Below are 17522 nucleotides of genomic sequence, written 5' to 3'. Positions count from 1 at the left end.
GCTAGATTAAAGGTTTCAAATATTTTTTTCTTGGCGCACACCATGTTTTTGCATTCGTTTTTGTATTTTGCTATGGTTTCACAACCCACGCAACGCGGGGGATCGAAATCCTAGTTTATATAAAATTATAAACTTTTATAAAACTTGAACTATATTTTAAATATGTCAATTAAAAGATCATATTAAATAATATGATCTTTTAGATTAAAACCTTATAAAAATGTTTATTAAACCTTTATAAGTCATTTAATAATATATATACATATATATAATTTTTAACCAAGATCCAGAAACGAAATTAGTTAAAGTGTCGGTTTTTGATAAAATATTGATTTATAATATTTATAATACACTTAATTGATTACAATAATTAATATATGAATTAAAAGGATTTTCTAGAAAAAACAAGATCAAAAACGGGTCTAGAGGGACTCGAACCCGTGCCCTCCTGCCCAGAAATCCAACAACTAACACACAACCAGCTGCGCTACACTGCAAGTTGCTGTAAAAGCCAAACAGAAAATAATAACCAGAAATCTTGCAGACCAAATCATCCATAAACCCTAATAGTATCAAACGGTTAAATATGTTTAATACTGATTAATTAACCATAGGGCTTTTGAGGAGAGAAGAGACGAAGGACGATCATAACAGTATAACATATTACCTCGGACAAAGATTAGTTGCAGTTAAATTGTTCCGGTAACCAACGACATGAACTAGACCACGAACGACCATCCAGAGGTTGATATAACATAATTCTATATAGGGGATTAGTAGGCGATGGTGTGAGGATGTTACAGATGCGTTTAATTGGATTTTGGTGGTTGTTACATAGTATGATTATGAACGGGTTTAAGTCGGTCAACTATATTTAGGAAGACGAATATAATTGATTGATTAACAAAATTACAAGTGTCGGTTGGCCGAAGATGGTATGAAGAATCATAAACACGATTTTAATTTTGATTAACGACGAAGATTAAGGTGCAAGAAATCAGTTTAGGTAAACGGGTCCAAGAAATATGAATATGGGTAGGGTTTGGTAAACGGATATTCAAATTATCATATGGGTTTGAAGCTGGATACAAAAGGATTTAAAGATTAATATATTTACAGATTGGACCTTGAAGTTTGAAGCTGGATACAAAAGGATTTAAAACATATACTTTGGGTTAAAATTGTAAGAACAAATAAAGATTAATTATAAATCTATACCATCAATGAATGGTAAATTAAGACACTTGAATTAAGAAATTTACAAGTAATAAAGCATAAAGTACAATTTTGAACAAGGGCAAAATGGACATTATAACATCAAAACTTACCCTTTAACTTTACTCATATTCTAATTATATTTTCAATTTTAACCCAACTTTCCCCATAATTTTTAAACGTTAATAACTTTTTCATACGTTAATATATTTGTTTAAAAATTCTACCATAAAAACGAGCATATTTTTCTCTTTAATTTGAGTATCATATTGTTATAGTTTTTTCAGTTAAAAAATAACTTTTTTTGTAGGGGTGTTTGCGGTATGGTTTTGATGGGTTTCAAGTTAAACTGTGAAATAAACTATCAGTAACGTTTTTTTGTCGTCAAAAACCGAAACCGAACCATTGAAAATTGAAAACGACTGGCCAAAACCTAAAGAAAAAAATCAACCGTGAAATCAAACCAATGATCGGTTTGAATGGTTGGTTTCAAACCAAACAATGAATCCCATAAACTTGATACGTGATTACAAAGTCTACGTTTTCCGCTGCATCGCGCGGGCACTTGCCTAGTAATTAAATAATATGTTAATAATAATATATTAATAATTAAGAACAATTTAACTCGATAAACCAATATAATTAATAAAATAATCCGAACATTGAACCGAGTCGGACAAAAGTAAATGTTGAAAACCCGAGTTGTTACAGATGTGGAGTGAGGAACCATCGTAGCAGGGTGAACGTGTTTGTGGACTTGGCTATTTTTGAAAAAAAATGATCAAATATAACTATTTTAGGAATTTTCCATTGACATATTTTTTTGATAGGCGGACGCAAAAATAATAATAATAACCCTACGAACAAAAAGAAATGTTATTTTGAGTTCGAGGAAGACTTGTGAAGGCAAGAAAAAGAAAGCAAAGAAAAAAAACAACTAATAGTTATGTGCCCGAGTTCAACGTGTAATCATCAAACAAATTATTATTCGGTTTGAATTAAATTATTTTGTTTTGTTCTTGAATATAATTGTTGGTTGAACAACCTAGCTACCTAGGTTTTTGATGATTACTTTGTGATTTGCGGTTTTTATCTTGGTTTTAGGTCTTTATTGTTGGGTTAATGCTAGAGTAAAGATTTTTTTTACAATTGATTTAATGTGTTTGCGTATCTAATTTTGATTTATTATTGGTCTTTGTCCCGCATGTGTCTTGTTGAATGTCATTCAGTTATAGATGTATGTTTATGTCACTTATTATGTGTTTGTGATTATTTTATGGTTTTCTTAGACATAGTAATTCATATGAACATTGGTTGGTAATTTGTCTTGGTTTTAGGTCTTTATTGTTGGGTTAATGCTAGAGTAAAGATTTTTGTTACAATTGATTTAATGTGTTTGCGTATCTAATTTTGATTTATTATTGATCTTTGTTCCGCATGTGTCTTGTTAAATGTCATTCAATTATAGATGTACGTTTATGTCACTTACTATGTGTTTGTGATTATTTTATGGTTTTCTTAGACATAGTAACTCATAGGAACATTGGTTGGTAATTTGTTGGGGCTTTATATTCTACCTATCTAGATAGCTGAGAGGTGACAGATAGTTGGGGTGTCTTTGGGATTAGAAGTTTAGGTTAGAATGCTCTGACCCAAGAGGTTTCCCTATAAACCAGATTTCCCTAGATTCATTGCAATTCTGTGTCTTATCGATTGTTCTTAGGTTACCCCTTGCACTTTAGGGTGTATCGAGATAGTGAGACTAACATGTAATATATCTTTTAGGGTGCTTTAGCATTGTATGAGAGATTGACAGGTAATCCGACCAACCCGGTAAGTTTACACGCCCCCTTACTTTTAGGTCACACCCGGAGAATGATAGGAATCTGCTAGGTTGTCTAGGGTGTTGTACTTTAAGATCCCGGTTCCACAATAGTTTTCATAGCCAAGAGAGATCCAAGATTCGTAAGTAGGATTCTAAACCTAGGTAGTGGTTTTCCTATCTTTGAGTTCGTCTAGGTGATTGTGTCGTACTATGTCAGTGTCAGTTTTATTTTAATCATTTAATTGTCAAATCAGTAAAATCATTAAGTTTTTAGTCGGAATCTAGTTTAGGTGTCGTTAGTGTCCTTTGGGTTTGATATCTGGACTTCATTAGACTTTACTACAGTCAATAGGTACACTTGTCTATCTAGTGGTCTAGAATTAGGAGAGTCTAGGTTTATAAATTTAAAACTAGAGTGTCTAGGTTAGATTAAGTTTTTATAGATCGCTTTTAGAACATCAGGAATACAACCTAACTAATACAAGATAAAGGTATAATACAACCATAATACAAGTCAAGATCCTAATACAAGAAACAAGTCAAGCCATAATACAAGATAAAGGGCCAGTGATCCAATTCTGCCAAAGCAAGATCCTTAAGAGAAGATCTAGATTTAATCCATCCCAAAATGGTACGTCTTGATGTCTTCCAAAACGAACTCCTTTGAGAGACACCTGTCGCTCCTCATACTTCAAATGCACCAAATCTAAGTATAAATGTTGGGTCTTATTTTTGAGATTGAAGCTTGCCAAGTTAAAGATCACTATGTGACATTTTGAAAATGATACAAGATGTTCACAAGGGTATGAAAATTTTAATAACATTAATCTAAGGGGTAGATTGTTGGGTCTAAAAGTGTAACCTAATGTTATCGATGTATTTAACTCAACATCAACATATCAAAGTCAAAGTCAATTTCATGTGTGTTAAATCAAATAATTAACGCTTTGGAAAAATTAGGATTCTCGTTTGAAGGTCAAGTTTTATCACGTAAAGTTCAAGCCCTCAAAGGATATGTTATACAGGGTAAAAGAACATAAGTAATAAAAACCGGATCATAAACATCACCAATATTACCATGTGATGAAACGTATTATACCGTTCTTAAAAAAAATTTAACATGTAGTACTTTTCATATAAATCCAAATATATCACTTTCTTCATTTAATTTTATCTAAATTCAATATTAATTTTACTACAAATCGAGATACACGTAACACAATTTATTTTATGTCTCACAAATTCTTTAGATTTTATCACAAACTTTAGTGAAAGGTTTATTTCATGCAATAATACATAAAAAATTATTCTAAGACTGAAGAACTATTATATTGAATAGCAGTTTATAATAATAAAAGTAATATAAAAATCATAGATAGTGACAAGACATTTTTTAAGTTTACATATTGTAAGACGGGTGTGTTTGTTGACGTTCGGTCCTTTATCTTTATGGACTTTGCAAACTTAGCCATTTAGTTTCGCAAACTAATATAGATCAACCTTGGCGATAAGGCTCTCTCCATTGCCTTTCCTTCGGGTGACCCGCCTGTGGCTGAAGTTGCAGCAGCTCTGCACATAAGCCAAACCAAACATACGCACATTGATATATGATAATGGCAGTCTAGTGTTAATTAAGTTTGGAATATTATATGGTAGATATCGGTTGTTTGGTTCAAAGCTTCAGCGTTCAGGAGATGTACATGATACATCATTATCACATTATGGAGATATGAAGTAAAAGCTATAAGCACACTACTTTGTATGAAAACAAATAGTACAACAACAACTCATCATTTGAAGAGACAATCTAGATGATTTGTACCAATTAAGCCCAACTATTTATTATGTTGAGTATTTCAAGTTAGCAATTTTCTACATATACACATCATCAACACAATAATCGGATACAGATAAGCATTCAGATAACACCCTCTAAACATATGCTACCGTCTCGGTACAAAAACATCATGTGTGCACTTGGTTACGCGTAAGCAACGGCACTCACTGATCAATCAAAGATTCTGCACAAGGGTGGACTTAACCATGTGGGTTGTGGTTGTGGCCTTGGCAGCGGTTGTGGTTCTGAACTGCACTAGAATAAAGAACAGTAATATAAGAAACAAACAACAATATAATAAAAGGAAATAATGTAATGAACAAGCTTAGTCACTTTAGTAGTGAAAGAGTACATATAAGTAAAATGACCAACTTGCGTACAAGGTAGCCAGTTATTAGGCGAGGCTATGAGCAAAATCGTGAACTTTCAAATTGATATATTGAGTGGATTTTGCAAACAGCAATATAGAACTCAGATATCACATAAATCCCAAGTCGATCAACCCTCAAGGCAATGTATAAACTCACATGTAACCTCATATATACTAATGTATGTGTAACATGGAAGCATAAAATAGTCTACTCATCTTAAAAAACTCAAAACAGCAAAACTATACTGGGAAGTAATCAAAGATTCACTGCCAACAACTCAAATAAAAAATATTCAAAAAACAAGAAAAGAACAAGATAACAGCATTCGGTGGTTATTTGTCCCCAAGAAAGTAAAAAAAAGCAAACAAAAAACCGAATAGCCCAAACTGGGAACACAGAAGAGCATGTCTAAAGCATATGCGCATCATCATCATTAATCAAATATGGTATCAGAATAGACGTTTTTATATACCAATACAGGAACTTAAACACCAAAAAGCCCAAACTGGGAACATGGTAGAGCATGCCTAAAGCATACACACACATCATCATCATCATTCATCAAGAGAAGATATAGCATAATTATTTGACATCCATTTAAGCACCTAAAGATGTAAATAAATGGTTGTTAGCACACTACCACGGACTTGCATACATCAGGAACATAGTTCAAATGCACAACCTCATCACGCATCCAAATTACCAATAAGTCAAGCCATAAATCAATCAACAATATCAAATGCAACCTTATACGCCCTAAAAACATATATATTTCCAAACAACTGACACCACGGTGTGAACTAGGAAGTAACTACCCTAGTCACAAAAACAAAACATCATCCGCATAACCCATAACTGAAGCAACTACAAAAAGAGTACACGTTTTTTTATATAAGATAGAGGAACTTAAACTTAACATACTGCTAACTATACTAGAATCAGAAATACAATAAACACACCACAGATGCAACAAAAACATACAAACAACACATTTTTCCTAATCTAGTAACACACTCAATAACCGGAGTTGACGGAATCAATTCAACCGCGCAACAAAATCCGTACATGAGGAGACAATTACTCGCGAACCTGACAAGTTTAGGATGCGTGACGAAAGGGAACCCGGGCTGGCACTGCGACTTCATTCCTGCAAATGCAATGAGGACAGTGAGGACAAAGCTCAGTCCAGATTTTGGCACCGCCACACGTTCTTCCACAACTGCTGCACGCTGATAATATTGACCCCAAATGTAGGATACAGGCGCCACTATACTGCCACGTGTTGCTGTTGCGGCTAGAGTGATGACACGGTCTAGTATTTGATCAAAATCAAATATGCACTGGACTCAATGGTTCGGGTGAGCTGGATTCTCGTCTCAGGGAGAATAGTTTGGTTTCTGAAAAAAATTCTTAAACGAAAATACAGGTTTAAAGCGGATTCTAAAATAATATAATTTTGTTAAAAAATATCAATTTTGCTTAGAATCTTAACATGTGCGAATATAATGTCATTTCTATATGAATTTAGAGTGGGTGAATTAAGAGCGTCAGTTTTTTAAAATATACAAACACAATAGCCCTTATATTATAAATTAAAATGAAATAAGAAAAAATTATGACTAATTTTGAAAAACAACCATGCATATTATAGACGATCTATAGCCAATACCAAGAACTTGCAGTACTTGTAAGCGTGTGAAATTACCATTTTGCCCTTGGTTTTCTAGAACGAATTATTAGATTTAAAGAATAATGCTTTAATTTTCACGTATGTTATGTTAAAGGTTTTGTATTCCAAAATTACCCTTTTGCAGGGACCTGGTTTTACAACTGTATCACATTCTTTTACTACACTCTGACTTTGTGGTCAAACATTCTTGATTTGGATTGCAAAATTGAAGTGATATATGATGGCAATCAGTACCATATAATTTGTATTTGAAATATTTTGTTAAATTGTAAATGTTTTAACAAACTTTTTAAAACTACAGGGAGAAACAAATCAAATATGAAGCTAGGAAGTTATATCCATTTCACCTCCAAAGTAAAAACCAAACTTGTCTGTATTTATATACGAGTTATAACCATTTTAACTAATAGCTATCGCATAGTTGTACGATAGGAATATGGATGATCCTGTTGAAACTTTAGCAGCTGTTGATCAAAATTATTGGGTTCAGGTTTGTGCAGTTAGAATAATATGTGGATTTTAATGATCTTAGCTATGTTTATTGAAACTATCAGCATCAAATTCATTTGAACCTTGTTCTCTGTAAATAAGATGATTCACTTCATTCATTAGTCGTTGAGGATTGACCAGGCTCAAGACCTATAAAAAGTTTTCTGACAGAATCGTGAAAATTTACCCTACGAAGCGAAGAAACGGGAGTGACTAGGGACACTTTCGCCCCACATAAGCTACGTCCTTGATACCTTTGCCAGAGCATTTGAGTTAGGCCACTGACTTCAATAACTTTGTGCTACATTATGCATGTAATTGAATTTTTTTCTGGTACAGTATTTTGAAGAGTAGAAATTGGGGTTTGATTTTGATTTGAGATGATATTTGTTGTTAATTTGAGTTTGGATCTTTTCCTCAAAGAGATGAGGGTGTTCATGATGCTTTTGGTGCAGGACACAGTTCTACAAGCATCCCTGGCCTAGGTAATCTTTGAATAAATTTCAAAATTCCAAGTTATAATAAATACAGAGTTACATGAATACTCTAGGAAACAAACTGGAAATATATTGATCAATGTCAAGTAATTTATAATCCTCTATTATACATATAGTTAAAAACCAACAAACAAAGACACAAACAATGCTTCTAAAAATCCACACTTTTTGGTTTCAGATTCTTGAGGGAAAAAACAAAGACAACTAAGTCCACCACCAAATTGATATTCTAATTGCCGACCCACGCAAAAACTAAACTTCACACATTCTTCACCGCCACCTATTTGATTTTGCTCCAATGCGTCGGCCACATCCTTATTCTAGGAGCAAGAGTAACACGTGATGGTCTATTGGCGCCTTTTCTGCACCTCAAGGCTCAACATTACCCGCGAATAGCATTTGGGGAAGAAGGTGTTGTCATGCCCCATTCTGCACTAAGGTTTATCATTAACGCTCTCCTTGCTTTTGCAGAAATCAAGTCACACAACCAACTTAGATTCCCTTTCAAAACTCTCCTTCAACCCATCATGTTCTACATTACTAAACACGCCTGATAACCGAAATTGTCTTCTAGTTGAGGCCTTTATCCTGCTTCCTACCATGGTTTCCAGTTGTTCCATTATGATCTCGGTATTGACTATTGAACCACCACTTACTTGTTCCCATGGTTTCAGTTATTTGAACCTATTAGTGAGCACCAAAGATGACAGAAATAAGTAGTTAAGAGCTATTCGACTACAAACAAATAGTATAGCAATTAGCAAAATTGAACCAATTAACTTGTATCTATGTTCCTTGGAGCACATAAACTCCGGTTTCATGAGAATATAACTAACATCTTGCGAGCATTAGTGGTATCAAAACTATACTAAATTACTAAGCATGCCAAATATATCACCAAATTGCACAATAAATCTATTTTCCCAATGGAGCAATAATATTAATGGCATAAACGGAAACGGTTGAATACCTGCATTCGAAACAACAAGTTCAGCTGCTAAGATGTAAATCAGGGGACTAAGTAACCAATAACATGATCGAGTGAGGATGAGTTTTGAAACGAACCCTAGGTTTGCCCTGCGACTAGATTTCTGCAAAACCAAGGAGCGCACCGATGATAAAACTTAGTGCGTAACATGACACCTTCTTCCAAAAATGCTACTCGCCGGTAAAATTGATAGGCGCGGCTAGACTGGCACTCTAGATCTAGCCGAACAATTGGAACAAAATCAAACAAGAGTAGGTGAAGAATATGCTAAAAGTAGCTTTTGCGGCCTGTTTGTCGGCAGCCGGAATATTAATTTTTCCGGTAGACGCCGGATGTAATCATTTTTTTGGTTTTGATGGAGAAAGATGACACCCTACAAAAGAACCCAGTCTTCTCTCATTTATCGGTATTCAATTACGTGACACGTATAACTTGTAGTTTAATAGTTTATATTTTAGTAAAACTTATAAAAAAAGCAGTTTTTGAAATATATACTCTTAATACGTATTTGTTTATGTGACTCAAACATATATTGAAAAAAGAACATGGTGATCAAACATGCCACTAACATAGGAATGACATAAATAGGTGGTTGAGTGCAAACTTCACTATAATGTAAAGAATTTTGTAATTGGTTGTTGACGCTCACAAGCACGAGTATGTCGTTATGCAAAACTATAGAGATAACATATACGAGATATGGGTAGAACAAGAGTAGATGATAGAGTACATGATCATTTGATTCTAATCGCGAAGTAACATAGTCGAACAATTTAAAGAGGTCATGCTTCACATCCAAAATCAGCATGACATGTGATGCTACTTGAATTAATCTTCCTTGAAACAACAAGCAAACACTAAGCCACAAACATATATTCGATTTCATGAGAAAATCATTAACCCTGAAATAGGAAAGGAAAGACCTTTTTTATAAGCATACATTAACTAACCTATCATAAGTGTTACATGTATCAAAAATAGAATAAGCATGCCAAAGATGCCGCCAAAACGCACAAAGAACCAACTTTTCCCAATCGAGCAATAATTGCATAAATGGAAGTGGAATCAAGACCTAAAACATAAATAACAAGCTCAGTTAAGCAAGCTAAGCCATACATCAAGAGACAGGTAACTGACAATGTGATGTAATGATGGTGAGTCTTGAAAGGGAAGCCAGGTTGACCCTGCGACTTAATCTCTACAAACGCAAGAAGAACACAAATAATAAAACTTATAGATGAATGGGGCATGACAACACCTTGTTCCACAATTACTACTCGCGGATAATAATGAACCCAGAAGTGGCGAATAGGCGTCGCAAAACCATATTGTATAGATGTCGTTGCTAGAATAAAGATGTGGCCAACACATCGGAACAAAACAAAATACGCAGCCACGAAAAATTTGCTAAGTTTGGATTTTTCTGGTTGTGGGTTGGTAACAAGAATATCATCGTTCTTGGTTCGGTTAATCATTTTTTTTTCTTTTTTCTTATTTTAAAGAGAATGGTGTGATGGAGAGCGAGAAATAAAATTAGGGATTTTATAAGAGAATAAGGATAGCAAGTGGTCATAAAGATCATATCTAACACATGTGTTTTTTAAATAACAGTTCAACCTCATAATATGATAATATAACAAACGAGTCCTTCATTATGTATATAAAACAAATGGATCATATTAGGCCTTGTGTGGTGGGGCGTTATAATCCCCTATAGCGTCTCATAGCGCTGGGACACAATAGAGGTATTTCTCAGCTGGAGCGCTATGTGAATAATGCCTAAAATTCACCATTTTAAAAAAAAACTGTCATTCAACGGCTCTATTTTATTAAAAAACAATTAAGTAAATTTGCATCAATCAACTCCAAAACACAAGACGAGCACCTATGATGAATATTTTGAATGATGATTTGATGTCTGCAAGGTCGCGCAATTAGAACCCCCCATTTAAACACCCATATTTAAGCTAATCACCTCTCTGTTTTTTTAAATACAACTTTCCACTATTTCAATTTTTACTCAATATATATATTTTTTTAAATCAACCAAATATGCATCCCTTCATCAACCCAAGATTTGTTTCTCCTCGCCAAACCGACTCAACCGAGCCACGCCAGAACACCATCAAATCGGTACCAACCTCCAACTACCAAACAAGCGAGTATTTCGAACCGAACATGATACCGACCTCCAAGATCCCGAAGTTGGTATGTATTTTTTTTATTAATTTTCCTTTTTGAATTATAATTTTTATAGTATTGAAGTTTAATACTTTTCGTAGCCTACTTTCAAAAATTAAACATTTTTTGGAAAAAAAAGTTCGGACACTGTTTGTTGAACAAATGGGCAAATCGGAAGACTACTAGGAGAGAAGGATTCTATTTTGAGAAAGTGGACCGATATCGATAAACAACAAACGGCAACTCTTTAATATGCATTTTAAACGCGCAAAAATCAGGTGGGGTAGTGGTGCCAACGATACGAACATCCAACAAAAAGCGTTGGAGGGCTTCGTCGTCATAGCCCTAAGTGAGCCACCCCCCCTGGTCGATGTAGTCCGTAAGTACACCAGCACCAAAAAGGTCCAAAACCTGATATTTTGTTTACCTAAAAACGCCTAGGTCTGATGCTCGAAACTTTAAGTTTTAACTTTAGTTTTATTGTTTTTTATTTTTGGTATTTTGATTTTTTTTAATTTAATGTAAATTTTAACTATTATTTCTTTTATTATTATTAAAGTTAGAAAAGAAATTACAAAAATAATAATCAAGTAATGACTGAAAGAGAGTTATACCACTACATCAATTTTTAGCGTAACTCTATTGCTGACGTAGTGGACACGTGTTGGGTAACGCCCTACAACGAGGTTATAAGGGTGTTTGTAGTGGTTGGTGACAAAGGGGATTTGGGGTAAGAACATCACCCCCAGGCGACAAAGGGGCAATTTTTTTATTTTTTATTCTGGAGGGGGGGTGACATGCAGTATATATATATATATATATATATATTTATATATAGAAAATGGTTAAAATAAAAATACATAGTTTTGTATGAAGAGTAGGAATAACACAAAATTTAGAGTTAAGAAACTATGTAGCATAAATTCTTAATCTTAGACTACTATTTGGTAGCTTAAAAGATATCAATCTCAACCACTAGATCATAAATCCAATGGCCTAGATTGATTCTTACTTTTCCTAGAAAACTATTTCTTTTTATTATAATTCACCCATATATATATATATATAGCTACCACACCACTAAAACAAAAACTACCTTTTTACTTACTGAGCATCACATGACACAAACTCTTCATTTTGTATCTCATCTAGTACACATAGTCTAATTACAAAATACATAAGGTCTAAGTCCTTGGGAAAGTGACATGAGACGTAGGTATCCACTAATACGGTCTATTTCAACAACCACCGCATGTAGCCTACCCATTAATAGCTTAATACCATTTTTTCGCTTTTTGCCTTTAATGTCATTAAAGAAACAAATAGTATGGGATCTCTCTCAACTACTAGTAGCCGCCTTTGCTTCGGGTGTGACTAGAGGTGGCAAATGGGTTGGGTCGGGTCGAACGAGTCATGGGTTGAAATGAGTCATGGGTCAGGATAAGTTTGGGTCAGAACGAGTCAATTAAAAGAATGGTTGTTTTGGTTTGGGTCGGAATAGATTATGGTCGAACCGGATTTTGAGTTTTTTTTATGAACGGGAAATAGAATAATGGCGGAAACATTTTAGTTTTTTTAGATTTTTTTGTTTTTTATTTATATTTCAAGTTATGATTTTTTTATTATTTTTTTTGAGAGGTTTTCTATTAAGATACATAATTTTACAAAGATTGAATGTTGATTGTAGGTTATGAGATTTGATGGAGAAAAGAGTAAAGTTTGAAGACTCCAGAGGCTTATTTGTTCAAGATTGAATACTACAATTCAAGGTCCGACCCAAGCCCACAAGATCCAAGTCTTTTACTTATTATTATATTAAGTAAAGAAAAAATAAAAGCTAACCCTAAGCATCTCTAAATTGAGCCGATAGGAAGTTTTCAAAAAAGAAAAAAATAGATTGTTGTTTGTTTTGTGTTTGGTAGGCAAGTGGGGAGCAAGAAGTTTAATTTAGTTTTGTTTGTGGCTGGGATTATACTTCCCACGTGAGCAGCAGTACACAAACCAAGTTTATTATTAAAACAAAAGCAAGAACCCTAACTCTATACCCTATTTCGATTGCAACTTTGGCCAGGAAAGGAGAAGAGAAAAAAAACCTTTTGTGTGAGCTTCTTGGTGGCTAGGAGAGGAGGATTAACGTTAAGGACAGCTTGGTACAACTATTTATCACCATCAAGAAACTCAGCCATAATATTAAGTATTACTCTCATAAACTTTGTGTTTTTGTTCAAGATTCATAACTTGTTTATTTGATCTTTTACTTTGAATTGATTTGCAAGTAACTTGAAGATTGACTTGTGCTTGATTGAGATTGATTCTTGAATGATTTTAATTATGTTTATGTTGAGTTATATGATGTTTACTTTGATGTATAGCTGCTGTCCAAAATTAATGTTAGGCTAAACTTGTTAGTTCTACCTAGGTTAGATGATTATTGTTAGGTTTTAGCAAGTAATATGGATTGTTGATCGTCATGGCTTGAATTGTTAATGAAAAGTTTGGTTTAATGATGAATTAGGTTGTGTTTAGTGGCTGTGATTTTATTGATTTTATACTCATATATCTCTTGCTTTGATTGATTGAATTGGTTTTGATTGATAGTTGCATGTTCAAGTCTTTACTTTGTGTTTAGAGTTTGTTTGTGGTAGGAACAACCGTAGGGTTTTGTTGAGATTGTTAATTGATTGAATTCAGCCAGTTAAGCACCTTCTTAGAGACCGAGAGGTGATAGGAAGTAAATTCATCTCATATCTTTCGCTTGTTAGGATTAGGATTGCGCGAGAGCGGGTTCGGTTTTTGTCAGGTTTGGGTTTGTGAGCGATTAGTTGATCTAGTTTAAGTTAAACCAAATTGTTCCTCTATCCTTGGTTGCGTAGTATTCGTTTCCATTAGGGTCGCGTGTCGGTGAGACCGAGAGGAGAGTCGGCATTAGAACACTTTAGCAATTCGTTTCCCGGTTTGTTCTTAAAATCAACTAAGTGTAAGTTAGGGTTTGTCAGTGAGACCGAGAGGTGATCTAGCTTTCTTGAGCGAACCTTAGTTGTGTCATCCTTAGATACCGGTGTCGTGAGATTATTCAATCCATTAGCTTGTTAAACCTTTAATAGGATTCTTACCTAGGTAGAGGGTTTCTCCAATTGCAGTTAAGTCTCAAAGTTTCGCTAAGTCTTTTTAAGTTTAGTCTTTTAATTTGGTTAAAGCAAGTTAGGTTAAGTAGTTAATCATTAAAAATCATTTAAAAAATATTATTCTTAGGAAGGTCTTGTCTAGAGTTAGTGATCATAAGCGTTTCACGTGTCCTTGTGTTCGATACTCGGACTTCCTTAGTTCTATACTATTTAAGATCGGTACACTTGTCGGTTGTGTGTGGATTCATTAGGAGTTTCGTTTTATAAATTTAAAGCTTATTTGTGAGTTACATAGAAATAGCATTCATTAGACACATATCAAGAAGCCTAGTGGTCAACAATGAACCAACAATCGTAGTTAGCTGAGTTGGTCGTTGTTTAGGTTTTGTTGTTAGAAATGGTGTCGGGGTCCATTCCTTACCACACAACCTAACAGTTTTCACGTCAAAAAAGTTAAAACATACCAAACCGAATGTTTTACCAATTTGGTTATGATTTGATTTCCCCATTTTGGTTTGTTAAACCTTTACTATATCTTTAAAGGGTAAAGTTAAAATACAAGGGGAGACAAAAATGAGAAGTGTGAGAATGATTTGTGACAAAAAAAACCCTTTAAAATAAAATTATAAAAAATAATAAAAAAATCATAACTCAAAATATAAATAAAAAACGAAAAAATTTAAAAAACTAAAATGTTTCCGCTATCATTCCCGTTAAAAATAACACAAAAAAGAAATTTTAAAAAAATGACGAAAAGACACAATGGCAAAAATGAACAAAATACACAATTATAACTAAAAAAGACACAATAGATCGCAAAATATAACACAATGTCGAACAAAATATAACACAATGTTAAGTAATATCACACAATATAAAGTAAAAATACACGATGTCAAGGAAAAAAGACACAATCAATGACGAAAATAAACACAAAACACACTGATAAACAAAAAGACACAACAACTTTTTTCACTTACCATAGTGTGTTTTTTTATTAGAACGAGATAGGCGGTGGAAACATTTTTATGTTTTTACATTTTTCGTTTTTTTATTGAAAAATTGAGTTATGATTTTTTTGTTTAAATTTTTTTAGGAGTTTTTTTGTATGGCTAGAAATTATTCTCATCATTTTTATTTGTGTTCCCATTTGTAAAATAACTTGACCATCTTTAAAAACCATTTTTTTTAGAAAAAAATGGAAATCCCACACAAAAAGAAAAAGAACATTTAATAGAAATTGATGATAAACTATAACTAATAAATCATAAATGTTTTGAACTTCTATTTTAGGATAGACGAGATAGATTAGATGGTGAACTTTTTTAATCTACTCAAACTACATTTTCTTATTTATTTTAATGTCCATCAAAATTTCATTAATTTTAATAAATGCACTAACTATTGGTTAATAGTCTAATGGTCGAGATCTATCCGCACACTTCTTCGATTTCGTCGCTATAAGAATCATTTCTCACATTAACTTAATTATAAGGATGATTCATGCGAGAAGTGAAATTATAATAAAAAACACAAGAAATCAGTACAGACAATTCCTTTAATTTTAATCTTATAAAATTTTAAAAATAAATGAAAGTGATATAAAAGTAACATTAAATATAGAGTGCTGCTAAATGTACCCCCTTACACCATTTTTACTAAATATACTCCCCCCTAAACTTATTACATCAATTACTATTAGCTCTTAACATTATTTATATACATATTAGTCCATGCAACATTTTTTTTACTTGATAATCTCCACTACATATAAAACTATCAAGTATTACTATTAATTTATTTTTTTAGTATTAACATTGTAAATATTTATAATAACTTTTTTTGAATTTTAATAGTATAAATATTTATAATATCCTTATTTTACCTCTTTATCTTTTACAAAATAATTCTGAAACCCTAAACCCGAAAATCTAAACCCTAAACCCAAACCCTAAACCCGAGCCCTAAACCCTAAACCCGAACCCTAAACCCGAGCCCTAAACCCTAAACCCGAACCCTAAACCTTAAAACCGAAAGCGAAACCCTAAACCCGAAAATCTAAACCCTAAACCCGAACCCTAAACGCTAAACCCGAACCCTAAACCCTAAATCCGAAACCCTAAACCTGAAACCCGAAATCATAAAAAGAAAACGCAACTTGTAAAAAAAAAACTGAAATCTTTAATTTTGTGCAAATTTGTTAATTATATGATTTCAAGGGGTAATATGAGAGTTGGTTTTTCCAAGGGAGAGGGGGGGGGGGGGGGTATGACAAGCAACCGGGGGGTACGTTTAGCCTGACCCTAAATATATTATTATCTCCAATTAACACATTTAATCAAACAATAACATATAAAAAAAGATTCAAAATTTTTTTCCTCTCTCATGAGTCCAAACAACTATAATTTTTTCATACATTACACTAGTGTTATTGAATTACATAGACTTATATTTTTGTATAATCTACAGGTAACTTACACTTGTAATTTTTATTTTGCACACAAAAACCGTATTTCTTACACATATATAACCTACACAAAAACAAATACCCTGCGTGTAACAACTCGGGTTTTAATTTAATATTATATCCGCTATCCGAATCGCTTTTATGTTCAGGTTATTTATCAATAAAATTATCACGTTTATCGAGTACTTATTTTATTCATAATTGTTTATTATATATATATATTTATTATATATAAATTAACTATATATAGTACAATTTCTACCCTAATATATATACTTTAAACCTATTTTGTCTCCACCTTATTAGATCATCAGGATCTCTTTTTCAAAATCTTATTATAATATATTATAATACCTAACCCATTTGCCCATATCCTATACCCAACCCATATCTGGCAACCCGTAACCCGTATTTGATTAACCTTGACTCGATTAACTTTTCTTGTGCCTTAATATTAGCTATAACCTTGGAATTGATACTAGTAGATCGTATATATGTAGGGGTGAGCAGAAAAACGAAAAAACCGAACCGAAACCGAATTAACCGAAAAAACCAAACCGAAAAAACCGAACCGAAACATTAACCGACGGTTTTTTTTTGTTTTTTTGAAAAACCGAAATTTCGGTTTCGGTTCGGTTACCCATTTCTAAAATACCAAAAAAAAACCAAACCGAACCGACATATTAACCGAACAGAACCGAACCGTACTTCATTACCCACTAGAATATTTTATTTGTTTAGCCTAACTTTGTGGTGCAAGTCTTTGTTTAATATATACAAGTGTGACCCATTTGAGATATAATAATATATGACCTAACAATTTTTAACCTACAATAT

At 33.2% G+C, this 17522-nt stretch overlaps 1 long non-coding RNA gene across 1 annotated transcript; it reads right to left on the bottom strand.

Annotated features, from left to right (window-relative positions):
• Positions 1 to 7978: 7978 nt before the first annotated feature.
• On the bottom strand, positions 7979 to 9120 carry LOC143576004 (uncharacterized). The gene is made up of 2 exons (XR_013142872.1): positions 8895 to 9120; positions 7979 to 8608 (listed from the first exon to the last, which is right to left on the bottom strand). It is a non-coding gene; the product is annotated as an uncharacterized LOC143576004 (long non-coding RNA).
• Between the last annotated feature and the right edge of the window lie 8402 nt (positions 9121 to 17522).

Source organism: Bidens hawaiensis, unplaced genomic scaffold (assembly GCF_021521415.1).
Source record: "Bidens hawaiensis isolate Kalapana, Puna unplaced genomic scaffold, B.hawaiensis_p1.1 tig00027829_1, whole genome shotgun sequence".
Lineage (NCBI taxonomy): Eukaryota > Viridiplantae > Streptophyta > Magnoliopsida > Asterales > Asteraceae > Bidens > Bidens hawaiensis.
The sequence above is the reverse complement of the archived record's forward strand: the minus strand, read 5'-3'. Positions and strand labels throughout refer to the sequence as shown.